The sequence below is a fragment of the Buteo buteo genome, chromosome 1, assembly GCF_964188355.1.
Source record: "Buteo buteo chromosome 1, bButBut1.hap1.1, whole genome shotgun sequence".
Taxonomy (NCBI): Eukaryota; Metazoa; Chordata; class Aves; order Accipitriformes; family Accipitridae; genus Buteo; species Buteo buteo.
This window is the reverse complement of record NC_134171.1, coordinates 80712118-80740017: the sequence shown is the minus strand read 5'-3', so window position 1 is coordinate 80740017 and position 27900 is coordinate 80712118. Positions and strand designations below refer to the sequence as shown.

The 27900-nt window shown below is 38.7% G+C and overlaps 1 protein-coding gene across 1 annotated transcript in view; it reads left to right on the top strand.

Annotated features, from left to right (window-relative positions):
• The first annotated feature begins 252 nt into the window (after nucleotides 1-252).
• The window catches only part of LOC142035457 (bifunctional heparan sulfate N-deacetylase/N-sulfotransferase 3), a 209914-nt gene continuing 182266 nt past the window's right edge, over nucleotides 253-27900 (top strand). The window contains exon 1 of the mRNA XM_075037557.1: nucleotides 253-331. The gene's annotated coding sequence lies outside the window, so the exon portion shown is untranslated. The remainder of the gene's footprint in view (nucleotides 332-27900) is intronic.

The window sequence follows — 27900 nt, the reverse complement described above, 5'->3', positions numbered from 1 at the left end:
TGCAAGTAAATTACAGCTACCAAATACCTGAACTACTTTTGCTTGCTGTAGTTTGCAGATCTCAGAGCTAAAACATGCAACTTTGTATGGAGTTACAATTACAATAAGCCAAACAGATTTTCAGGTTCTTCAGTGAAGTAGCTTTTATATCACTAATGGCAATTACTGTCTTAAAAGTAGTAATGTTGCAACCTCAGCTTTTGTGCCTAGCAATTTAAGAAAATACTTATTTTTTTATTTTGTTTTATTTTAGGTACGTGGCAGTTTTCATCCCCCACATCTTAGAAATATTTGTAAACATGAGTTATTAAACTTAACAGCACTGGAGGAGGTAAGCAAGTTTTTCTGTTTTAATGGTTAATTCTCTTGTGTCTGAAGCAGCTGATGTCCATATGGGTATTGTGTTTCATCTTAGCTCTATTGCTTCTTTCTCAGTGTATCATTCAGTTCCAAGTCAGTGCTCGATTGGCAGTTGTTTTTTCCAGAACCATCATCATGTACCAGATTAGGCCTGAGATGTTTAAAAATATAGACAGCTTCGGTAATCTTTAGCTTAGAATTTCTCCTGTATGTGAGTGAACAGTTTCAGTGTTTGATTTCATTTGAGATTTGCAAAGCTTTGCTGATAGAAAAAGATAATAGCCAATTATTCAAACTAGTTTTAGCAACTTCTTTAGTGCAGAAATCCTGCTAAGCAGGACCCTAGTACATTTATCGCAAATTGCATATTTTCAGATTTTTAATATTGTTCTGTTGTCACTGAGTTGATTGCATAAATAGCCCATCCTAACATTTTGAAAACATTCTTCTGTGTTCTGTTTTGAGCACTTTCTGCTTTAAAAATGTTGTTTAAATTTTAGCAAGTTGCATAAATTCCAGCCTTATTTTTATGTAAAATAGGTCAATATCAGTTTGATTAGATAAATGATGAATAAAAGGTGAGTTTTAATTTTTTGAGTTTTTCAAAATTGAGCTCCGAAGTTGTGTTTCTCAGTTTTGACACAAAGGCAATTTGGCAACCAGGTTTTGTGTATTTTTTATTTCAGTGTTTTGCTGAGAAAGGAAATAAAAAGCGGAGTAGAAAATGAAAGAGTTCTTTTTAAAGCATTCAGTATTTGTTACTAGAAGTCTTTTTGTGAACTAACTTGGTTAATATACATTATTTTTACTCACAGTATTTAATGGAAGGACCCTCTATCCCTGTTGACTCTATTGTAATGACTCACTTTGATTAAGTAAGACTAGCCTAAAAAGGTTGTTCCTAGTTCACTGACTGCGGTACTAGCAGCTGCAACATAAAAGCCTCTCCATTTCCCACAGAAGTTCCCATTCTAGAGTCTTGTAGCTTAATTTTGATCTCTCATTAATCAGGCATAATCTACCTCCTCCACTGTTACTGGATTTAACCTGTAGCCATACAGCCTTTCCATCTGTTTCATCATTTTCCAAAAATATTAAAAACCTTTAGAAATATTTCCAACTGTTAATCTGGTTATCTTTCCACACCTTACACAGCAGTTCCTGCTCTTACTGGCAAGGAAAGAAACCTAGCACTTTTAAAAAAAAAAACAAAAAAACAAACAACAAAAAACAAAAAAAAAACAAAAACAAAAAAACCCAAAACAAACAAAAAAAAACAAACGGTAAGAACCGTGCAGTTTGTTTGTTGGTATTTGAATCAGTTGAATTTTATCTATCCTCCATTCTAAATGCTATCTTGCTAGCTCAATGGCTCACTGATAATTAATTTGTCACTTATTCATCATTACAAATCAACAAATATAGTTAGGATGTCTGTTCAGCATTGTACCTGCTGATGACCACAATCAGCTCATAATCCAATAGCACACTCACTGTGATTTAGAGCCTGAAGGAATGTGCTGCTTTGAGGTGTTTATCTGATTATTATCAGCTGTATAGGTGTGAAATACTAGGTTCTACGATTAAATAAAAATTCTTTTTGCATCATTGTCTTCCTTAAAGTCCTTTATCATTCTTTTTTTTGCTCGACACTCTGTATTTAGCAGAATTCATACGTGCTTGGTTTGGTCCGTATGACACTGTGTAAAATTAATCTTGTAAAATTAAGTGCATTGGTTTAAATGGTATACATCAAGGAGCACTTAGCTGATGTGCTGGGAATGGTCTGATAAAATAAAATGTCAGCTTCTGGAATGCTTTCTTACTTTAGCTTTCTTAAACACAGTGGTTTAGTTTTCCTGCTACAGACTAGAGCTGGTCTCTGCACAGATTTTTATAAGTCAAAGAATGCATCAGTTCCTCCCAGTGTGACAACTGCACATTTGGGACTTCTGTACCTACAGCCAGAGTTCAGGCTGTATCCCAGAGAGTGCAAGGCACAGGTAATCTCATGAACCTCACACTTCAGAAGGAGTATGCTGCAGCTGAAGAGGAAGAATAAAAGCTATAATCTTGCTGTGCAACAAAGTGCTGTTTTAGTTTTGTCCCCAAGAGGAGAGTCTTCAAGACATTATGTAGTTCTTCACCTCCCCAGCAGGATACTGCTGACTGATAGATCACACCACAAGATTATATGAAGCTTAATTAGTACTTGTTCTAACTCCAAGGAGACATACTACCATCCTTTACACAAAGACTTGAAGTGGAGTCAAGAAGTGGATTTACCAACCTCTATTACTACTACTGTTACTGCTTTTTAAAAAGCAAAACCTTGCTATTGATTCTTGATTTATTTCACATTTATGATCTCGGCCTCATTTAAAAAAAAAAGAAAAAAAAGACAACCAGCAGATCTAAAAACCATCAGAATGGGGACAGTGCCAAATAATCACCTTATAAACGATGGTCCTTTCTAACTGAAACGATTGAATTTATATGTCCATTTTCTTGTCTCCCAGAGTGTATTTGTTGTACCTGATTCCACTGGTTAAACATCACTGTATTTACATGGATGTCATGTACATATTTATCATATCATTAAAGTTAACATGACTTTACAGATTTATCAATGCTCCAGGTGCTAAAGCAACCTAATCTTTTGTAAATCCTATCAAAGTATTCTCAATGCCCAGTATTAAGTTATGTGCATGTTCCACATCACATGCAATCCAACACATTAATGTCACGTACATAGCAAAGTTTTGTTGCCTTTTATTCAGGTCAAAAAAAACGCCTGGTTTTTTTCTACATTCAAGTGCTTGAATCTTACCCAATAGGCATCCCTAGGGGGGAGAAGAGAGGTTCAGCCCATCGACTGATCCCAGAAGTCCACGATGTCCTCCTGACTTGTCTACAGTGGTATCTTCCCTAACATTCCTTCTCTCTTAAGCCAATTTAAACTATTTTCTTATTTTTAGGTGGACCTTGAGTGACTCTAGTCATACATACCTTTATCATGATTGGTATAAACCCTCCTCGCTTTACTTTTAAAGGTATAAGCTAGAGAAATTCCGAGCACCTGCTCAGTGAGAGGTGGTTGCACCTTGAAGGTGGGTAGCCTTTGGAATGGAGGTGTGTTTTGGTATTATCATGAATAAAGTTCACCCAGAGGACATGATTTTGACAGAAAATTAATAACTGCTGGTTCAGTGCTGGCTCGGGGTAGCAACTATGTGGTTTATCAGTTCCGTAGTATCATCTCATCCAGTTCTCACCCTTGCAGTGATATCACAGAGCCTGGCCGCAGTGTTTCCACTTCACTCCACCCTCCATGTTGTTTCTCTTAGAGTCAGCATACCAAGCTCCATGGTGTTGCTGACATCTAAGGTTGCAGGTTATGTTGCTTAGGGAATTATCATGGAACAGATTTCCTTGCATATCCACCGCATTCCACCCTGAAGGTTTACCTTCGCATAAGAGGTGGACATATCAATAAGACACCTCCAGCAATTATTCCACAGTTCCTACTTACAACAGCATAATTACTGAAAATGTCCCAACAAGCAGGAAAACCAGGTTTTAATAGCAATATTGAGCTTATCATTATAGTCATAGCTTCTAAATCTTCTCTAAAGATCTCAGAGTGTCTTTATAACCAATAAGCATGTTAACAATGTGTTTGGAGCTTTTACTTCTCCTTGGAGGAGTTCTGGAGAAGCGTGCAAAAATCAATTTTTAAAAAGCTATGAAAATTAGAAATAGACTTCTAGAAACAGCAGCAAATAAAAGTGAAGAGAATCATTATGTAAGAAATACTTGCAACTGCTTGTGCAAAATTGAAAATTTTAAATTGGGAAGACACAGTTTTACCATTATGGAGGGGGTTTAGCTTTTTAGTGAGAAGTTTGTGACCTAAAAAGGGTGTAACTCAGAACAGCCTACCATATAATGAAGGGGTTGACGTTGTCACAACAGAGACATTAGTCCATCAGAAATGTAAGACTGGAAGGTTGGAGGCAGTACAGTATGTTTTATTAAAACATCTAAGTGAGGGGCCAGTCTACTCAAAGCAAAATCTGTTGTAATTGTAGAACCAGCAAGTACCCGATTTAAATACAACCTGTTTTTCAGTCCTCTTTGTATGTACGTGACTAAGTCATGGTAATCATTTGGTGACCTTACCTCTGTGTTCCTTCTTTCTTAGTGATGTTTTGGGTATTTTCACAGTTTGGGTATAGATCAGTATACATTTTCAAGTCTTTTCAGAAACATGTCTAAGAGTCATTAAAAAATGAACATCGTTTAATTGTGAGGATGCAACGCAAACATACTTTTTGATGGGCATGCTGCTTGGAGACTCTAAAGGCTGTTCTGTTTTGAATTTGTAAGTAGTGATAGGAATACTCTTTGCTTAAATGACAAAGTTGAGTGGTTAGTTTTTAAAATTTGAATAAGTCTCTGGCTTTATTTTCAATCAGTCTTGGTAACTTGATTTGTCACAATAACTTTTCAAGCATTTAATGGAAATATCCATCGGAAAGATACCAGGATATTTCCATTCCTTGCTTTTCTTGCACAGGGGTTTCTTTTTCCATGTACTAACCTGTTCCCTCCTCCAGATCAGTAATACACCAAACTACCTTACTGAAACTCTCCTGCTTTTCTAGACCAGTGGCCACTGCAGAAGCAAAGCTCTGCTCACGCACTCTCTAAGCACGTGTAGGGAGTCTCCATACAACCCAGATAGATTAGGTGTATGCAATCTGTAATCCGCTTGCAGACATTCAAGTGTTATACCGGAACTGCTGTTTATATAAAGCATGTACAGTTCCAGTATAGTCTTTTCAGGTTATATTTCAGGTTTATTTTCTCCTAAGTTTATATGTCTTATGCAGAGCAGCTTGGACTGAGTGTGTGTATGCATATGTGGCATAGAGGCAACACCCTGAGTTCAGCAGAGAGGCTCTCTGATTTGGTCTTTCTCTCATTCTAAAACTGGAGTATAACCCAGTAGCCTTGGGCCACATTCTGACATCTCTTAAGGATGTTTCAAGATAAAGCCTTCCCTTGCCATAATGAAAGAGATTTTTTCATCTCAAGATGCCTTTTGGATGAGTTAATACAATGCATGTATTTAACCATTCAAATTTACTTGGTGGTTGGCACTGATGTTCTAATTCTTGACCTGCTTTTGTTGGTACTCTTAGTGTAGTACTTGCATTACTTTTTTACGTTACTATTTTGTTAATATTAACAGCAATAATATGAATGAAATTGTAATAACATTATTACTGCTTACTGTTGGTAAATCCAAAACGACTGTGAATTGTACTAATGTAGGAAGGATCAAAACTACATCCTGTGTCATTGATTTTAGAATGCCATGCAAAATTACAGCCCTATGTATTTATGGGAATGTTTTATTTTATCAAAGAGAATAAACTAGATCATTATCTGAATCAAGTAATGTTTCATCTGCTTCCCTCCCATGGGATTTCAGTGATTTACACCACTGAAATTCTTTCAGAGCCAGACCAGTAATAAATAAAACTGCATAGAACATATTCTTAAGTGTAGAATGTAGTAGAAGGGTAAGGTGACCTAGCAACTCTGTCATCTCTCATTTTTATGATTCCTTGGGAAAAAAAAAAAATAATCTTTTGAGCTGAGTAAGTTCATTGTAGCAAAACTACTATGAAAGATTCCCATGGGACACTTGCATAACTGACCATTAGGACAAAACTGGCACAGTCAGGAGAATACAGCAGATACATTTTTCTGTTCTCATTATTATCTTTGTCCCAAGTGTAGGACAGGGTTATATAATCGCAGTTAGAATCTGTCTCGCATTATAATGCACTGATCTGCGACTGAGGAACTTGCCAAGATGAGAAGATGGCATTCAAATTAACTCAGTCTTGGGACAAATTGAAAACTGCCTGTACAGAAAACAGCTGAAAGTGGGCCCGTCTACAGTAATGTTAGACTTTTTACAAATGTCGCAGACTACACAGAATTCTCAGCTAGCAGCTTCATAACTGTTGTTAGAAAAGCATAAGATAAGTGGTATAAAAGCTAGTTTGGGCTATGGCATTTCCTCGTGTCATTGTTCAAAGGTGTTGTAGTGATTCTTTACAGTACTGCTGCATTAGGAAGTTTCATCTCCCCCAAAAATATCTGTGTTGAATTGAAGATTATTGGTACTGATGCATCTCAATGGTAGTACATTTTTTCTCAGGGAATAAAATCTTCACTATTGGAAACCAATGTGAAGATTATGTTTATTTCCAGTGCAAACACAACGGCTTTTAATTCCTCCTGTAATTCATGATGAGGTACTGTCTTGGTGGTGTCAGTCCAGAAGATGTTTGAACGGAGTCATGACCACGCTTACATCAATGAGAGTAAAAACCACTGGAATCTTACTAATTGTGTGTGACCTGAAATCTCACTGAAATCAGTGGAAAAGCTTCTATTAATTACAGTAGGTGCTGGACCAGAGGGTCCTTGGCCTGGTCTTTTGAAGGCCTAGGTATTCTGATTCCCCCTCTCCCTCAGGATCCTCACCGGAATTGTTCAGCACTGTGGATAACTGAGTTCCTTTCTAGAAAGGCCTTTTAGTGACAGTGATTTTGATAGGTCATTTAAAAAATCATTTAAGCTCTGCTTGAACAATGTGAAATGATGTATTGAAATGTGTCCCATGGGGCAGTGCAGCAAAAGGAACTCCAACACAGGTTGCTGGAGTAGCTCACCTAGCCACCAGACTATTTTGTGTATCATTTTTTAAATTATTTTTTCTGTACCTTGTTAACAGTTAATCTATATTATTATGTAGAGAGACTGGTGAAATAAATAAAAGACCTGACAAGTCTCCTCTGTATGTTCCCCAAAATGAGCTCTGAAATAACACTTTAAACAACGCAAAATAATTTAAAAAGCATCTTTTAAGATATATCATTATTTCATTATCACAATGCCACAGAATGCCATATCTCAAATTGTTAGATTTCAGTTACAGATACCAATCCACCCACGACCAAGCCATTCCTGCAACTGAAATAATTTCTCATTATTTTCTCTGTTTTGATGGACAAGGACATACAAATACAGTGTGTGACTATGGGTGCAGAGCTTTTCTATAACTGTTTAAAAAGCACTGTATCCAGATTACCAAAGACTCCTGAACAAGCAGGTTTCCTGTTTGTTTAAAAAATAAAATAGGCTAAAATTAGAAGCATCAGTAGGGAATGATAAATATTCATTAACCTGGGTGCTGGTGCAGTCAAACTGTATTGATTTTTGTCGTTAAGGATTTCATTCTATATCTGTTTCACTGTGACACTGAGATCAGTATGTTATCTGCCTTAGGACGCCCTATGCTTTTTCTATGCTGAGACACAGTGGGGCGGTGACGACAGGTATTTCCAAAACACAGAGAATTCAAGTCAGAAGCAGTATAAAACTACTGTAAAACTGGCATTTGCAGACTGCTTTGGTCTGTCTTCTATCCTGTTTAGCATTCCAAGAGCCTGGACGTTACTCTGTGTAACAGCAGGTTGTATTCAACGCAAGGAAGTGATACAGTATGTGATACTGTATCCCAGCTACGCTTGCCTGTGCTGTTATAACAGGAAACTGCCTACGAGCCTTTGTTTGTCCCTCTCTAGCTGCAGCAAGTTCATCTTCACTTTTGAAAGAACACTAAATTGCCTTATTCCTCTTGTACCCCAGCAGGACATGCCACACTTAGCTGCAGTGGCCATACTGCAGTTAGTGGCTTGACAGAGAGTGCGCACATGGCTGAGGAAGGAACAGCCAAAAGCATTTAGTAAGAGAATACTGGAGACAAAGTTTTGTCTTTCAGGGAATTCTTTGTGATCAAATTTCATTACCCAGTTACTTGTCCTACTGCTCGCAATTCAATTGCAGCTCTGTACTATAGATTATGTCCTCTGAGACTTCCAACCGAGTTCACGTAAAGTGCATTTGTGCACTGTTTAAAACTTAACACAGAGTCAATGAGAAATTCTTAACTGTCAATAAGTATTTATGGTTCAACTTTAAAATGTTGCCATTGTCAAAGTTTTCATTTCTTCTTTAAAAGAATGAATCTGTTTATATGCTTGGAGTTATTTAAATACAGTCCTACACTTGTATGCATCAATATCCTGTTCCAAGTGTTGGGAGTTAAAATGTAAAAGTGGAGTAGAACAATAAAAAGGATAAATATAGGTTTGTTTTTAAATGTTAAAATGCTGTGTTTCCAAAATATATGCCAGGCCCTCTAAAATTGCTACAAATATTTGATTTTGACTTTGAAAACAAACATGTTTATAAACTTCAGTGATGGGTAATTAACACTTTTGTATGTAATTGATAAACTTCTGTACTACTTTTGCTACTTTTAACATCCAATACCTACTGTTCATATTTCAGAACATACAGAGGTCATGCTGATATAAGGTTTATTTGTAGGATTATTTTTTAGGCTTTTGTTATTGTAGTGATATATATATGTATACTTATGCTATAGTGCAAAGAATGTTATTTCCCTGTACAATATTTAGCCGAATGTAACACGGAAGTTAAATCATACTTACTTGTCAGCAAAACCAACATAATTTAGTATGAGAATAACTGCGATAATAAGCGGTCATATGGTACAGTGGTTGATGTCCATATTATGAGCAAACATACATACCACACTCTGTTTTTCAAGATGTACAGCTTTTTTTCTATTCTCATTTTCTATTATATTGCTAGGCTAATAATACAAATTTTATATTTGAGTTTTGTTATTAAACTATGATGGTGTAAGAAGGTGTATCAATTAATGTGGAACTCAACTGAGAAATATGATGATTAAATGGTCAGCAGCAGGAAAAGTAGTTAGGAAAAGTAGTAAAGCCCACAATGGGAGCCACATCCAATAGCAATTTTCTGGCACAGAAACAGGCTTGAAAATATTGCTGAGGTTTCCAAGTACAATTTAGTTTGACCTCTAATTAAGCACTGATCTCTATGAGGTAACTAAATTACCTTATCCCTAGGGTGGTCACTTAAGATAGGTGGCATTGTTTGTGTAAGGTATTTGCGCTATAGAGGCTTAAGAAAAGTATGCAAAGAATAACTCTTTCCTCTTTTCTTCCTTTTCATCAGCTGCCAAGCCATAACTTTTCAGAAGTAGTTACGCTTCTTTTGTGCTTATACTCAGCAGTGCATGTGTATTTTACTTGTCTGGAAAAGTCTCATTGTGCTTTTGTTGCATTGAAGTCAATTAGAACTAATAGTAAGTGATTATGTGGAACATCTTGGAAGCTGAAAGATAGTACAGCCCTTATATGTTCTGTGTGTCCATTTATCATTCTCTTATTTGTACTCCCCTCTTCTCTTTTATGTAATTACTTCATCCTTTTTCTGTCACTCCTTTCTAAAATAACTCAGAGATCGAACCCCTCTTGCTGCATTTGTCAGTCAGTTCCACTTACTGGTTTTCTGCTGTACACATAGAAGTTTCTCCTCAGTTCCCTTAGTAAATAGTCCTTTGTATAACCAGTTCATAGTGTCTTGTTTCAGGACAAGCCCTCTTAGCTAGAAGACCACCTAGGATGTGTATGTTTGTGTATATTTACTAAGCAACCCTTCGCAGCTATGATTAGGTGTAAAATCTAACAGCGACCCTGAAGTTGGGTCTATATGCATCTCACCTGATACGTTTGAGGGTGGGGTATGGTCAGGTTGGAGAAGCAATGGAGAAAAAAATTAGGAAGGAGTCTTTGAATGGGGGAGGAGAATAAGAGACTTCAGAAACTGTGAGAGAAGAGGCAGGAGAAAGCTACTAAAAATATGTAAGAAATGTTTAAACTTAGGTGGAAAGGATATACAAACTGAAACCAGTCTTGTGCAGCAGAGCTTTGTGAGTCAGGGTTCTAGTGAAGAATGAAGACTGAGAAGAGATGAAATGAGACTTAGGAGTTGGAAGGAGGAGGGATGCCTGGCCTAGACTTTAGTTTTAGTCATTTGAAGTTTGCCTTTGGATGCTAAGAGAGTGGAATTGGGGCCCATATCTGGGTCTCTATGTCTTGTGGCCCACTGTGAAGAAGAGAGATTTAAGTGAACTGGTGGATTACTGTTGTTTTCCTGAATGCATTTGGTTTGCTGGACTTTCTCATTATGCTAACAGCTTAAGCAGTGACAGGAAACATTCCTAAAGAATGCATCTTATTCACCTCTGCTGTTAAACTGACAAAAAACTCTCAGCCTGGTTTAGACCTCGGCTGACTAACACCATTCCAGGCATGGTTCAGGCATGCATCAGTAACTTTTGCCTTTTTGGATGTAGCCCCCCACTTGTTGGTACAACGAAGTATTTGGCCAATTGAACACAAGCTCTTCCATGCTAATTGGACTCAGTGGCTGAAATGTCTCCTGGGAGTGCGTAACATACTGCTACAGGCCTTAGCTTCTGTTTCTCAGCAAGGCAAGTGACAGAAAGTGTAATTCATAAAAAGCGGTAAGGTTGGAGGAACAGTTAATTTTCTAAACTGTAGTGAATAAAAGGTGCATCAGCATGTTAGAGACTCTTTTATATTTGGTGGTGAACACAAGCATAATGATATCCCTTGAACTGGCAAAAGCAGCATAGATGTGAACAGTTGCCTGGACTTGTGGTAATGCATATGACATCCAGTTATACATTGACCCAGTGAGAGAATGCAAAGAGGGAAACGACATCACTTTTCAGTGGGAGAGGAGGTATGGCCAGTCTAAGAGTGAGAGATAGAGAAAGAAACTAGGGCAAATAATGACAGCAAATCTAAGGCAGCAGGGAAAGAGAGCTGTCTGGATTCTATCTATAGGAAACAAAGACAGACAGAGAAGGTTTTCTTGCCTACACTGTCAACAGATGTTAATGAGAAAAGCCTATGGTTTGAAGCCTTAATGCTGACTTTTCAATGCTAATGCAAGCTAATAAATTGGAAGGATTTATAGATTGGAGTATTCTCATGCTGTCGTATGTTTTTATTTTGAGCTGAGGGTTTCTTCTCGTATCAGAGAGCAAACGGAGCAACCTCACCTCCACTTGCACTGCGCTGTGTGTATTGTGACTATGTGTATGTGAACAAAATGTGTAGAAATGCTGAAAAGAAGAGGTGGAAAAGCATCCATGTAGTGTCAAGACGATGGGAGTCACCAATCTGAGTCAGGATAGTTGAGGAAAAATTACTCTCACATAGACGTAACCTGTTTAGCTGAGCTTTTGTCCAGGTTATTTCCATATCAGTGAAAGCTTTGCCAGCCAGTGTCCCGACCACGAGGGACTCTCTGAAGGGCTTAGATAGGGGAAAAAATGGGGTGGTGTGTTTTTGTTGATTGCTGGTTTGTTATGGGATTTTCTGTTAACTTGGAAGTGCTGAAAAAGACCAGGCCAGAAAGGGAGCCCGTGACAGCAGTCTACTGCCTAGATCTTCTGCAAGGACTACCCCACAATGTCAGGGGAAGAATATGCTAAGGAGGAAGTCACTTTTTGAATGAGCAAATCTGGATGTTTTGATTTTCATACATCTCTTGTAGGAAACTGTCTCAGTTCCAGTCAACAAACACCAAATTCCTTCTATAAAATAAAAACAAAAGAGAGCTTTGTCCTGAAATAGTGCTATGAAGCATCTGCTTTCAGTTAGATGCAAAATTTTGCTTGGAAACATCCTGCTGGAGATGAACACTAAACTCACTCATTTCATAAATCAATGCCAAAACCAATCTGAAGAGATCTTAGTCGATAATTGGCTTGACAAGATTTCTCCTCCAGAATATTTGAGAACCGTTAGGGACTGTTGATTCACTTCACGGTATCAACTGTTGAGTCCTTTGCAGCTCAGGTGGCACCCAGCAGTGTTGGCAGATGCAGACGTGTGTCTGATTCAGTGACTGAGGAGGTGTGCATGCCTGATTGACACCTGCATGCTGATTAGACTTGGTTTGGCTACCTCTGGGCAGCAAAGGTAATCAGCGTTCAGTGGGCTGCGCAATGCTCATGGACTTGTGCAGCCTAACTTTCCATATTCTGCATATGGAAATGATTATACTAACAAAGAATTAAAACTAACATATCGCAGAAAGGCTATATGAAAACGAGCCTTTAGCAGACTAAAGGGATAATTCTACCTTTGGGTATTCTGATTGAGAAAACCAGAGCTTTTTAAATGCAGACCAATTAAGATTTACATTGTGAAAATCTGGACTCTCAATCTTTTTTTTTTCCTTTGAATTTGCAAAGGGTATAATCTATCTTGTGTAAGGGCTTTCCTGATAATATAACATGTGTGGGTTTTGTGCTACCTTTTTCCACAGGGTTGCATTTTACCTACAGCGTGCATCGAAAAGATGCATGCTCTGTGCAAAGTTACCTGCTTGCACTCACACATGTCAGCCCCTGCCCTGCTCCTCCCTCTCCCGGCACTTGGCATTCTGCTTTTATTTCCATTAGGATTCAAAGTATTGCCTGCTTTGGATTTCTTCCTTGTTTCAACTGTTTTCAGGAAGCAATAACAAAATGTCTCGTGATCAAGTGTATTTTTTTTAACTGGATAAAATGAGCTGGCATGCTTGAAAGCCTTAGTGTTCTGTAAAACATCTTTCTTTTTTTCAAACATGCTTATAGAAATTGTATGACTAGTGCACTGTAATCTGTAAGGTCAGTTAGTTGGGATGGAAATACTTCAGGGGGTTTTTTGCTCCCCCCCCCCCCCCCCCCCCCCCCGGAAAACTTGACACCCAGGGTAGCACACTAGAAAGGCCTAGAGAGACATCTCTTAGCTGGTATTCAGCAGCAGCAATAGCAGTATAAGTACTGCTTTATGCAGTTATGTTTCATCACTTCATTTTCATCTGAATCAGTTCATGGTATTAAGACATTAAATTGAAAGATTGTAGCAATTTTGAAATAGGGGGGTCTTTCAAACAATGATGGGGATGAACAGGAGCCCTAAATGTGGAATTCTATGGAGAAAATACCTTGAAATATCCAGGATCTGTAGTTTGCTGATAAAATACATCTTCTGAATACTGAAGGAAACCTCTTTTCAGCTTCTACTAGAGTTTTTTAAAGGCAGAAAAGTCACAAGAGAAAAAAACCTCTACTGATTCTCCTCCTCAAAATGTGGAAGAAGGAAAGTAAACATTCAATTAAGGGGGTTCACTTCACTTATGTCACACAATCTTCTTTACTAAATATCATCCCTTACATTTTGTGCAATTAGCCAACTCAGTTTCCTCAATAAATGAAATGTTAAGAACAACATGCTCATTAGAGAGTATTTCCTGGTTAAGGAAGTGGTCTTGGGTTTTTTTTTTTGCAGCAGTCTATTTTTTTGGTATCACTGATAGCATTTAACATTTTAAAAGGCATTTGAGATTTTAGCTGGTAGGTTATGTTCAGTGAGGGAATATTGGAAAAATATTTATGAACTGGAGCTGTGCCGCTCTGCGGGAAATGAAGATGTGCCCATTAGCTGATGGCACAGGAGGTGGTTTGTGCTGGCCGGAAAGTAGCCAGTACTGTGGTGAGTACAGTGCTGTCAGAGTCATGTAGCTGAGAGCATTTACTACTTTGTATCTCTCTTGTTGTGCAGTGTAATGTCCTACTTCATTACAAGTAGCAGGGATAATAATAATAAAAAAAAAATGTTTGTTTTGCTTTACATCGATGTTGGCTTATCTAGCAAGTCAACTGCTGATTTGGCAAATTCTTTTGAGCTTGATTGTGTAGCACATTCATTTTTCATGGAATGGTCCCTTGCTGAAATGGCTTCTGATGACACATTGTCAAGTTACAGAAAATACAAGTTTTGGTGCCATTTTCTCAGCAAGACTTACTCACAGTAGCAGAACACTTGTGCACATAGTTCTTCCAGACACATCTTCTGTAAAACTGAATGTTGGGTTGTATTTATAGAACTGCTTTTAAGCGAGAGAATTACAATCATCTACTTTTCAAATGCGTGTGGGTAGCAGGCTGCAGAATCCAAACAGAAGCTTCATTTCTGTAGAGAGAAAATCAATGACATGTTGAAATTTACAGCAAGCCTATCCCCAGGGTTTCAAATTCTGACAAACAAGCACCCTGAGCTTATGAACTTATCAAGTCTCACTTCAAATTATTTTGAAAGACAATTTCAAATTTTACTATTTATTTCCCAAAGGATAATACCAATTTCACACATGCTCAGAGAAAGGAGCAAGGGCTTGAAGTACTGACTACAGTGGTTGGATTGCTAGCAGAGGTAGAGCAATAAGGAAATAATAATAATACAGTCAGCCATTTGGCCCTAGATTTCTTGAAACAGACTGGGGGAAAAAAGAAAGTTGATGCTGACAACCTGTGTGAAGGACTTTTCCAGAAAAAAATAAAAAAAAAAGGCAAACTTTTCAACAGACTGAATTTGGCGGGTCTTGCCATTGCTGTAACAGTGAGTCACAGCAAACTATTGCCAAGTACCTAAGCAGGAATAAATCAACAAAGATTTACCAATTTCTGTGTCCTAAGTATGGTCTCAAGTGACCACTCAGCAGCTTCAGCAGAAATTTCTGCTTGTTTGTATCTATTATTTAGAAAGCAGAATAGGAAAAGTTGTCAGTCATCAATGCAGAAGTCAAAGAAAGGCCTTTTCCCTGCAATTAATAATAGTCTTTTTGGTCCTGTTGCACTTTGAAAGTCTGAAAGCTGAAAGAATTTTAACAGAATTCTAAAACAACAGAAAATATTTTGTCTCAGTTTCCTCTTCTGCCATTACTGATCTGTTGCATTCTTGATCCTCACTTGTTGGCAAAAATACGATGGTCATGTTAGCAATGACATTCACAAGCAGGAGTATTTCTGTGAGAAATGTGGCCATTTGCATGCTGTTTAAGTAGATGGTTGCTTTATTTATAAATAATCTTCACTTGGAACTGTAATTTTTAAGGTAAAATAATTTCCAAACTGTCAGGTTCCTTCTGTCAACTCTGCTTAACTGATATGTTAGTACATTGAATGTCAGCACACTTTAAAAATACCTTTGAAGTTTGTAATGTCAGAGCCTGCAAGTCACCAGTTTCCTGGACGTGTGGAGGAAAGGGCAGACTGACTGTATGGGGAGTTAGTGGATTTTGTATTTGACCAGTACCTAACCAGTATCTTCAGAAAGTGAGAAGATGCAGTGTCTAGATTTTTTGCCTTATAGAAATGTTAATTAAAAGTTTGAATTAGGCCTGGAAAACTTTCAAAGCAGACTAAAATCAGATGGAAAAAGTGGTTAGTCATTATGGATCATACAGTCATTCTGTTTTATCTACTGTACAGCTTATTAAAGTTGACAAAATCCTCATAAAATTGTTTGAGAAATGTCATCTGAACCTGATTCAAAAATATTGAGATTAAGTGTCATAAGTTACTCTTCTAAATCATAATAATGAGTTTCTTAGAACCCAAGGCAATATGTCAGGTGTAGTCAGGCTGTAGAGACGAAACTATTAGTTCTTTGTGGTTTATATAACGTGTATGTCTATGCAACACAAAATTACATTAACCTTTCAGATTTATGCATTGCGTTGCGAATACAGGTCTAATTAGCTTTCCACTATCACCCCAAGGTTTATTTCAAAATTACTGATTTCCAAATTTTCCCTTCTTGAATATCCTTATTTTGGATTTTCATTCTCCAGCTATTAGCTTGCATTTATTCTAGTCTGAATCTTATTTTCCCAGGGGAACTCTTGCCTATTTTTTTGCTAACCTAATAATGTTGGGTTTTGATCCACATTAGTATTTCATTTTCATTGAAACTTAATATTATGAGTAGATTTGTTGAAATGATATTGCTTCTTATTTCCAGTTACCTAGTGACAAAATTAATCACGACTAGATATGTTGGCAGTTCCAAATACTGTGTCCTGTCTTGCTCTCCACCTGGTATTCAACCACAATCTGCGTTTATGACCTTCAACCTGTTTTTAATCCAAACCTGTGCTAACAATTTTTTTTTTTAATTAAAATTCCTTATTTTACTTTGAATATATGAAAGCTTTCCTTCCAACATCCGGTTCTGATTTTATATCAAAGCAAACCATGAAATCTCAAAGTGGTATAAATGCTAAAGCAAAAAATCTTGATTATACAGCCTCTTTTGAAAGCTTTTTACGTTAAGATAGGATTCGACTGCCCAAATGGCATGTATTGTATCTATATCTGAGCTTGTCATCTACATTCCCTTTATAGTAAATGAAGAAAAATAAGCATTTTTAGCCTGTAGTTAATAGCATCCTAAAGAGAGGTCTCAGTCTGTAAAGCAGAATCATGCTCAAGAAATGCCAGTGTCTCTGTCTCTCCACTAATTAAACGGAGCTCAGATACACGCTTCACAGACAGCTAATGTTAAGCAAGATGAATTCTGTCTTTAATACTACAGGCATGTATTTCTTTATTAGATTAGGTTTCTAAGCTCTTGCATTAACTTCAGTAACATTTTACATGTGAATCTAAGGCATTATGATCCCTTATTGTAAAATTTTATAAGGTACTTCATTGTCCTTTAATTTGAAGCACTCTAGTATAAAAAGCTAGTAGTATTAAATGTGGTGTTCCCACACTCGGTCACCCTCAGGTTTTTATGAGGGTCTGCTCCTAGGATGTTGGAAAAAAATATTTGTAACAGAAGGTATTTTTTATAGTATTCTGAATTTGTACTGTATCAGTAAGAAGGACCTTTGCCCAGCAGATTTGTTGTCCGTGCTTTCACCTGCTGCAACAACTCCAACCCCTTGCTAACAGGTTCAGAGTGTCAAAGCTGTCTCAGGAGGCTGGAAAGGTTGTTAAGAGCATTGATAGAACTACCGCTGTGGAAATTATCATCCCACGAGTATCATAGAAGTTTGTATTGGTGCTATAGTAGCACCTTAATTTTGATAGCAGAAAAATAACTTTCTTGTACCCTTAACTTACGTTTGTAAAAGATCCATCACTTAGACTTTATACTAGATTCCTCTATTAACACTGAAACCAAGACATAGGTTTTTCTGTGTGCATCAATGATAAGGTTTACCAGAAAAAATCAGACATATTGTAACTCCATTTTCACATTAAAATCTTAATTTTAATCTACCAAAGTTCATACACACAACAGGTGTTTTTCAATGGCAGCAGCTTTGGGACTTCATGTTAATCATTTAGGGTCAAGTTCTGCTGCTTTTCATTAAGCCTAGTTAACAAGTTGTTCCACCGGGGAAAAGGAGTAAGTAACAAGGTTTTTAAAAGTGCTCTCTTCACCTAAATGCACTTGACTCTGGTTCTTACACCAGATGGAATAAACAACTGATTGGTGTGGTGGTTTCCCCAACAGGGTAGCCTCAATAATTCAGCAAGCCTTTTTGCAGAGGCTTACTGCCTTCAACAGTTAGCTCCAGGACAAATGTGGAGAAATCTATAAAAGCATGTTAGGGCACTCAGTTCACACAGAAGATACCTAACATAATTAGGGCAGGATAACAAATACAGGGGCCAACACTGGGGGTAAGTATCCTGATAGCTCTGCCTATGAACTGCATATACTGATTTTTTTTCCTTTGGAATTTTCCTGTTTTAGATTTTTTGTCCCCCCCTTTGTGATTGTTTTAACAAATTGGTAATTTTAAGGTGTTATGGTTGCATGTTCTGACTGGTTTGTGTGCTGGGTTGATATCTCATGTGCTTGGAAACAGCTTGGCTTCAGCCTAATGCAGATGAAAAATAGAGCCAAAAGGGGCTGGGGTTGTAGATCATTTTCCCCACAGAATGCAATGCTTGTGTTTCAGCTATATTTATTATATATATTATGAGAATTCATTTTCTCCTCTTTATAACATATATGAAAATACAGGTTGCTAGTTACATATGGAGAATATTAGGTTTGACTTTTTTGTTTGTGGTGGGTTGACCCCGGCTAGATGCCAGGTGCCCACCAAAGCCGCTCTCCCTCTCCCCTCCTCAGCTGGACAGGGGAGAGAAATGTAACAAAAGGCTCGTGGGTTGAGATAAGGACAGGGAGAGATCACTCAACCGATTACCGTCAAGAGCAAAACAGACTCAACTTGGGGAAATTAGTTTAATTTTGTTACCAATCCAACCAGAGTAGGGTAATGAGAAATAAAACCAAACCTTAAAACACCTTCCCCCCCACCCCTCCCTTCTTCCCGGGCACAGCTTCACTCCTGAATTCTCTATCTAGCCCCCCCAGCAGCGCATGGGAACGGGGAATGGGGGTTGCAGTCAGTTCATCCCACGTTGCCTCTGCCGCTCCTTCCTCCTCAGGGTCAGGAGTCCTCACACTCTTCCCCTGGTCCAGCGTGGGGTCCCTCCCACGGGAGACAGTCCTCCACGAACATCTCCAACACGAATCCTTCCCAGGGGCTGCAGTTCTTCACAAACTGCTCCAGCGTGGGTCCCTTCCATGGGGTGCAGTCCTTCAGGCACAGACTGCTCCAGCGTGGGTCCCCCGCAGGGTCACAAGTCCTGCTAGAAAACCTGCTCCAGCGTGGGCTTCTCTCTCCACGGGTACGCAGGTCCTGCCAGGAGCCTGCTCCAGCGTGGGCTTCCCATGGGGTCACAGCCTCCTTTGGGTGCATCCGCCTGCTCCACCATGGACCTCCGTGGGCTGCAGGGGGACAGCCTGCCTCACCATGGTCTTCCCCACGGGCTGCAGGGGAATCTCTGCTCTGGCACCTGGAGCACCTCCTCCCCTCCTTCTTCAGTGACCTGGGGGTCTGCAGGGTTGTTTCTCTCACATATTGGCACTCCTCTCTCCGGCTGCAGTTTCCTTTGCACAGTCCGCCCCTCCACCCCCTTCTTAAATCTGTTATCCCAGAAGCAGTACCGCTGTCGCTGATGGGTCAGCCTTGACCAGTGGCAGGTCTGCCTTGGAGCTGGCTGGCATTGGCTTCATCAGAGGTAGGAGAACCTTCTAGCAGCTTCTGACTGAAGCGATCCCTCTAGCCTCCCCTGCTACTAAAACCTTGCCATGCAAACCTAATACATCGGTATAGCATAGAAAGCTGGAATAAAGAATCTGTCATTAATGATAAACCCTTATTTCTTTGACCCACTCACACTGTTTAGAGGTGTTAGTGTATAAAGAGAAGATTTCAGTGGTATTGAACCTTTCTACATCTCTTTATTATAGTTGTTGCAGCCTTTGGAGAACAGCAGGGAACAGCTCAAATGGCTTATGCTGTGCTGCCTGTACTCCTCCATGTGACAGACCGTTGCAATCTGCTTTACTAACATCAGGGTTTGGTCAGAACTTGTGGGAGCCGTGACCAGCTCTCTGAGAGGTCCCTGACCTGTTTTGCAACATGTGCGTTCAGCAAATTAGAATCTTGTCCTAGAGGGTTACTGTATCTAAATATCACATATGCATATCTTAATGCAAATAGAAAAGAGAATTATATCTTCCCATTTATTAGAAAGTCTATCCTTGTATTTTATGCACAACAATAAAAAAAAAAACAAACCTAGACACAAGGATTTGAATACTTAGTCATTTTAGCTTCCTTTTCATGGATTTGCAAACAGATGGTAGATAGACAAAAAGAATTAACGAAGCCTATGGCTGATAAAGAGGGCTATAGCATATAAATATGAGTATGAAAAAAAAAAAAACCAATCAAAAGAAACAGAAAAAAGAGTTTGGAAAATAGCCTGGAATTTTCACTTTTCAATTGTCCAAAACTGATGAGGTTCTTCAGGCAACATCAGAATATGGTCTGTCTGTGCCCTGGCTCAGGATGTGTTGGGGAACTCTAGTGATGTTGGTGGAATTTCCCTGATGAACACTGAGCCTATGACTTTGAGTACATTAGAGGGTTAAGATCTAGATCGCAATGAGGGTAGACCCTAGTAGCTTTAAGGCTATGAAGAGTCTTCTGTAATGTCGTCTTGTCACGTTACATCCAGTTGTTCATTCCAAGGCAGGATAGTAGGTCAGAGCTGCAGGGAGCTATTCAATCAGCTTGTCCACGTAGGAGGTCCTGGAAATGGAGGGAGACAAATGTGCAGCTGAGGCAGCCACACAGGATAGCAGAATACAAGGGGCAGCAAAGTCAGACTGCTTTTGTATCTATGTAAGATTATAAAAAGCTTTGCACTGAGCCTGCCTGCTTGTAACTATTCTGAGAAATGTGAAATATATTGTTCACTATGCTTTCTTATTTTTAACAGCATTATTTTATCTGGTGTTCTTTCTATGCATTCTTGAGGAGTAATTTTGGAACATATTCCGTTGAAACCAATAAAACTTGTGCTTTTTTTTTTTTAATTTCCTCCCTAATATTTAATGGAGTCATTACACTGGCATTAAGTCTGGCAAATGCCCTTTAGTGCCTTTTATTTGAAGAAAACCCTGTGCTGAAAGTGCAAGAAGCATAATTGTTTCCTCTTCCTCATTCAAGATAGACATATGCATCCTTGTCTTTTGATTACGTGGTAAAGGGGTAGCGTGGCGCATACAATTGCTGGACAGAGAAGACTTTCTATGGCTAAAATAAAACTTAGCAGCCAAGGCCAAACGATTAACGCCTGGCTCTGCTGTAGACTGATCCAAACAAGATGGCAAATCTCTGCTTGCCTCAAAGTATGGGTGATTAGATCTCCTAGACCATTTATACCTTGCTTTTGCCTAAGGGGAGCGTTCCCAGCACTGCATTCTTTCTATCTCCACACACACACTCTCCCCTCAATTACTAATCGCTTGCTCTGGGCACTTCCATTACATGAGCTTTGCCACTTAGCACACCTCTTTGTGAGCCTGTTCAACTCACTGAGCTGGCAAGAAGATGAAAAAATAATGGGGGGTGGGGGAATGGGGTTGTTGGAGGAAGTAATTTTCCTGGGACTCTTTTCCTGCAGGCTTAGCAAATTGAACCAACTCAGCAAGGGATCTGACAAACTCTAAAGCTGGTGCAAGGGTAAGGAGGTGGGCTGTAAGGAGCAGGATGGGATCATATAGCATAGGGTCAAGGAGCAAAAGAAAGGAAGGCAGCATAGCAGAGGAGGGAGGGGAGTGGGAGTACTTTCTTGGTGGAAGCTTAAATGTAGTCTCAGACTGTATTCGTACCCTCTGCTGCCCTGGTTTGTCACTGGGGGCTGTACATAACTTGCAGGGTTAGTGCCTCAGTAAGTGAGTTCCTCCAAGTCAATGTAGGGTTCAATGGAATAAAATGACTTAAGAACACATATATATTTAAAATAAATTACCCTTATAGAATTGCTGACCTGAACAATTTGAAGCCAGGTTTTCAGCTAGGGCATAAACCACTGTTTTGCACTTTTAAGACCAGAAGAGACCATGTTTTTCCCTGTATTTAAATACTAGTTATGTTTACTTCAGCATCAACAGTGTTCCCTTGCTTCTCATAAAGGAGAAGTAGCAAGCTTCAGGTAAAAGGAAAATACCATAGCTGTGTAAAAATCAGATCTTTGCCAGCATCCTGTGGAGGAGAGTTCTCTTTCAACAATCTTTTCAGAATTGTTTGATTATCGAGCAGCGTGTGTAGCTGTTGACAAAAGCTGTTCTTGAGCAAAGGGCCATGACTTTTTTGAGGAATAAAAGAGGCACCACTTCCTGTCATAGTATATGCCCTTGAGTTTTTTATGCTCTTAGAAGTATGAATTTATGAAGATAAATCCTTAGCCAGTGCAAAGGTACATGGCTCCAGTGAGCTCAGACAAAGCAGACTTGTGATATTTTATCCTTGGGTAAAATTATGTGTTGTGGCTGAGCCAATTGCATTGTTGTTTATTGCTGAAAAGAGCATTTCTGCTCCCAGCCCACAGGCCTACTCCCTTCCTTGTGCTGCCTCCAGTGGCTGTTACTCTCTGCTGAGCCACTTCAGCTGGCTAGAACTGAAAAAAAAACCCCAAACAAAAAACAACTTAGCTGTAGAGTGTAACTTTACCCTGGGCTGGAAGTGTTTCCTCCATAACTGAGGTCGTGGCGTTAGTGTGAAATACCTGTCTCAACTGAGGAAAAAACCCTAATTGCATTAATTTGGAAAAAAACCACCAACACAAACTCCAGTGGTGCTTGCAGTCTAAAGCCAACCCAATGCACAGTCAGAGATGTGGAACCAGTATAGGAATGAATATGTCAGATAATAGCAGTCTGGTTTAATTCTGTAACATTAGTTCAGAATCACTTTAAAGACACAGTTGCTTTTATATTTTATTAGACATCTGGGAATTTAGTTTCCTAAAAGATTGCTGGTGATGTTGAGTTTTGGGGAAGAAGTAGTCTAATTTAATATGTAAGTATTCTTGCACAGATAGTTTCTTTAATATCAAAGCTCTGTATGCCTTCAACATGAAGACTTATATAAGAAGATCTAAACTTAAAATAGTTCACTCAATGTCTTTGTCTTATTTAGTAAGGATTAAAGAAGATTCTTCCATTTATGTACGGTAGAACTGTGTAATGAGAGCTAATGATATAGTCAATGGAAAGTAATTTCATTTCTGCTACATAAAGTTTGAAATTTATGGAGCTTCTGTCAGTTTGATTCAAGCTTATCTCCTCCTCTAAATAAGGCTTCTTACGTATTGGAAGTGGAAACCAAGAACTGGGATCTGTTGAGTATTTCCTAATGATTGTTTAAAATCGTCACCTGAATGAGTTATTGTTATTACATTAATCAGGCTAGAATTTAAAAAACCAAAAACAACAGTAACAAAAAAACAAACACCCCCCTGCCCCCAGACTCTAGTGGAAATTAGGAGAATTTGACCCCATGTAAAATTCAAAATTCCATAAAATTACAGGATATCTGGATGTCTTGTTGTAACTGTGATACAATGAGTCTTTCACTACATGTGGGTAAACCCTAAAGAATGTGTCTAGCGTTGCCATTCATTTTGAGCAAAGAATCACAAATTAGAAGTTTCTTTCAACAAAAGAAATTAGTAAGTAGCTCCTGCTGGCGCAAGACTTGTAGCACTTTCTGCTTGACTGCTAAGCTATATAGAAAGTTTTCTAGAAGCAGTTTACAGTTTAACCATTGGACTTATTATGTAAAATAACTAATAATTTAATGGAACTAAAAAAGTATTTCTGGGTTAATAACTGGATGATGGGTAATGTGTACTGTCTGCTCTCTTTTTTGGAACTGAGAAAGCAAATTGAAAGGTCAGCTGCTGTGGATAGCAGACCTAGAATCCATGACGCTTCAAGGGTGGGCGTTCAGGTTAGTAGTACAAACACCCTATCATAAATCTAGGAACTACAGGTGACGATACAGAATAATCAGTATAGTTCTTTTGGATAACTGATGCATTGTTGAGAGGGTAAATCATCCACTGTGTGGGTCTTTTTCACCTCCTGATAATCAGACTTCCCCAAAATCAGTATGTACTTGGTGGAGAAAGAATTTAAGTTTTGCAGCAAAGTACAGGAGGCTATATTTCTTCCTCTAAAGAAAGTATCGGAAGTGGCAGTGTAGTCTCTTTCAATTCACTAATATTCTTTCTAGCTGTTGCAACCATTATGTTAGTGACAGTCATTCTGTGGAAAAAAGATTTGATAATGATCTAATTTACCTCTCAGACATGAAAAATAACATCTCTGTCTGCAAAAGGATCCTGTCCTATGTGCTGTGTGTACATGCACATGTGTGCATATACTCATGTGATTTCAAGCTGCACGTAGTCAGATTTTAAGTGCATTAATTTACATTTGACTTGTGAAAGTGTGAAGTAGATACCATCTTTTTTCTGACAAAATCTCAGTTCATCCCAGTCCGGTACTCTTTCTTTGATAAAAATGCTACTACTCTTCAGACCATCACAAAAGACATTTTCTTAGACTCTACAGCAGATAATCAGAGGAATGAAACTCACACAGTCCAGTAGTCTCTGCTGTATGTGTGAAAAGGTTAATTCACAAAGGCTTTAGATTTAAAGTGTTAGCTGCTAGAATGAGCCTCCAGGCCTTGGAGTAAGAGTTTGATCTAATGATTGAGTGGTCCCAGTTTCGAGATGCTTTTCTCCATCTTGTTGCAGACTTTTTCAGTTTCTGCTAAAGCCCTTTATTATTAGAGATGGGCCTGAAGGTTACAGTTCAGGCTGCCCGCCTGCTCTGAGGACTAATAGGCAGAGGTGGTTCGGCTGGAAGCTTAGCCTGCTTCCTGCTCTTGGCAGTTAGCTCAGATGCCAACCCTTGTTTGCTGGTGGAGAATCTTTTGCTGCCCGTTGACATGAAAGAATTCAGCCAGAACTTGCTGGAAGTGATAATAAATCAGATTTATCAGCAAGACTTCCCTCTGTCAGCAGATATCCAGAGCGCTTTTCCAGCATCACTGTTTTTCAGCTCTCAGCAACCATGCAAGCACCAGTTAACTTCAAAATTGTTTCCAATCTTGAGCCCAAGGTTTTAGCTTTTATTGCGTCCCTTAGCAGCAGCCTACTCAGAAACCCTCACAGAAAAATCTAACCCTCTTCTCCAACAAGGCTTGTAATTTCCTGCCAACTCACTGAACTATCGAGGCTCAGAGGGGAAATGGTTGAGTTTTTTACACTGTTAATTATGCAAATTAGGATCCACAAAACTTTATTTCGACTCTGCTCATTCATAAAAGACCCAAGTTATCTGATTTATTTTAACTGTTAAAAAGCTACTATAAGCTGCCGGGGCTTTCAGCATCACTTTCACAGCCTGTTGGCTGGCCTCAGCAAAACGAGTAGAATGACAATGGAAAAGCATATAATCTCTTGCAGTTGGAATCATGCTACCACTAACGAGCCTCATCCCTGGAGTGCAGCTATTACAGTATTTCTAGAAATGCAAGTAAAATCATGTGCTGGTAGGACTAACTGGAATTACTAAGCTAAGAGGAAGTTGGTTCTGCTGTGCCAAAGATTTTCAGTCTTTGGTCTCAGGAACCTTAGAGAGCTATACTAACTTTGGTAAACCATATCGTTTGTGGTTCCTGGTGCTGATGGTCTGTGGTTCAGGAAACTGTTCTCTGCCATGAGAAGTGATCTGGTTGTCTCTAGACTATGCACAGCTCTGCACCTCCACTGGAAAAAGAGTGAGGATGAGGCACTGAAACAAGCTGAAAAGGTTTGAGAATTGCTGCAATAAGCACTTGCAACATTTTTCATTTCTCCACTGTCTTTGGAGGTTATTACTTACACACACAACTGCAGCATTCTCCCTTGCTGCTATTTTGTAAAATCTACCTTTACAAAGTGTGTTTTCTGCTTGGAGCTCTCAACACAGCAGAGCGTGGCAATGAGCTCCAAGTGGAGATTCTGCAAGAAGAATCATTATGAGTTGGCACCTGCAATATTTTCTATGTCAATTCAGTGAAATAACTACTTTAAGTGGGGAAATCAATCATTAACGAGCTACATTAAAAATGTCAGGTTAGTACTGGACAAATACATTGTAATGCTGTTGCTTATCTTTTTTATTGTTTCAATAATGTGTGTAATTTTCTGTTGGACTGGAAATATATGTGGAGTTTAATGGTGTAGGCAGTCTTGATTTCATGACAGTATAAGCCACTGTTTTTATTACATTTAATGGCTTCATAAATTAACTGATTAAATTGTTCAGTAGATTTAGACTTGGTATATAAAGTAGCCTATTCTAATCGGAAATTTAATTGAATGTGTATCAGTTGTCCTTCATATCTTTCACATAAGAACTTAATGTTATTTGGTACCTATTTTTTCCCAAGTAAAATGAGCATAATTAAGAAATTCTTAATTAGCTGAAGCATATTTTTGGTTTCATTTTGTTTTAATTCCTCACAGAATTGTCTTTATCGTCTGTTAAGGGAATTGCTCCCAAACCATTAGCATTCATCATATTGGAAAACCCATTTTAATTGTACAAACTCTGAAGGTAGACATACACAAGTAGAGTGTCTGCTGAGTTAATACAGTGTTACATACAGAAACTCTGGCTTGTCTAGTAACTACAGAAGGTATTGTGAGTCAACAGTGGTGTCCTTTATGGGTAGTGTTAGACATGCGTTTTAATGGATGTCTGAAAATGAGAGAGTAATAAATGAAAATAGCTTGAAACCAGAATTGTTCTTGAAACCAAGTTCTACTTTGATCCAATGTTCAAATCGCTTTCTTCCATGAAAATTCCTAAAAAAGTTTTTGTAGGCATAAGCAGAAGGTGGCATCCAGGCTGCACCAAAGGATATTCAGAGCCTATTTGCTAAGAATGGGTGCTGTCAGAGGAGTTGGTTGCCTTTAAGAAAATCCGTCTTTTGTGTTTTGTAGTACTGCTGTAATACCTTCATCTTTGGAATTTAAATTGCCGTCTTTGCTGAACCAAAATAATGTTTTGTTTCTCTTACTTCTGTTGTAATCAAAGGCAACTTGTATGTTCTTAGTCCTTCATCTTCTATTTAGGCACAGGCTTGCTGGCCATGGCTTCTGCAGATACGGGTCTTCAGATCCAAAAAAGCAGCTCCGTAGTCGGTTCTGTTATTTAAGATACTTGGTACTGTCTGCCGTGATTCACGTATCCTCACTGCAAAGTTCATTCAAAGTTACTTATTTATTGCCTTTAACCCTCCAACTGCCTCTAAACAGACATCTCCCTCCAGCAGTTGGCAGTGCTTTCAGTCGAACAGACCTGGCTCAGCTGGAGGGCAGCATCCTGGCCAGAGCTCAAATCTCTGCTTTCACCTGGGTCAGTCCTGTCCTTATCTGTCATAGGAATCCTGGTCAGGGGACTTACTGGATGGTTGTTCACTGTGAGGGTCTCCCTTTAACGAGCTTGTCACAGCACAGTGAAGGAGGATGAAGGTGTAGCTCAGCACCCAGAATCCCACAATATTCTAAAAACTCCAGTGCCGCTAAGCAGTGTGGCTTGCCCACTTCCAGACCAAACTAAGTGAGATGTCAGAGGAGCTGGCAGGCAAAGGCCTGGAAGTCTAGCGGCTTTGTTATAAAAACTGTCCTTCAGGGGAGACTGACTGGTTTGAAACAGATATAACATTACTATTTTGCAACTGGACTTAATAGTCTTGGGGAACTTCACAGCACCATCTGCATTTGAATGAATAAAATAAGTTTCTGTCATAGCTGTGAGCTCTGATGTGAACTGATTTTTCAAGGGGCTAGTGGCCAGCTTGCATTTTTAATGCTCTTACAAATGGTAATGCCTGCATGCTAGAGAAGTATCTAAAGAAGACAGACTTAGATGACAGAAATCCAAAAATTTTAAGGTTTTTTCATTATTTTTCAGTTTTAAGTTGTTTATGGGGGTTGGTATTTAAATGTCTTTTACATGGGCAATGTTTTTCTGAAAAGAAAAAAGGTGAAAGTTTTATGTAGGTAAAAAACAGTAGCATGAAATCTTGTATATATAATGAGAGGTACAGAAGAATACATCTATTATCCCTTAGATTATATGAAACAGTATTAATTATTTTAATTAACTAGTTAGTTAACCTCTTCCAATTGGAAGGTGCTGTAGAAATTCAAACTGTTTATTGGTAGTTGTTTTGGTACGT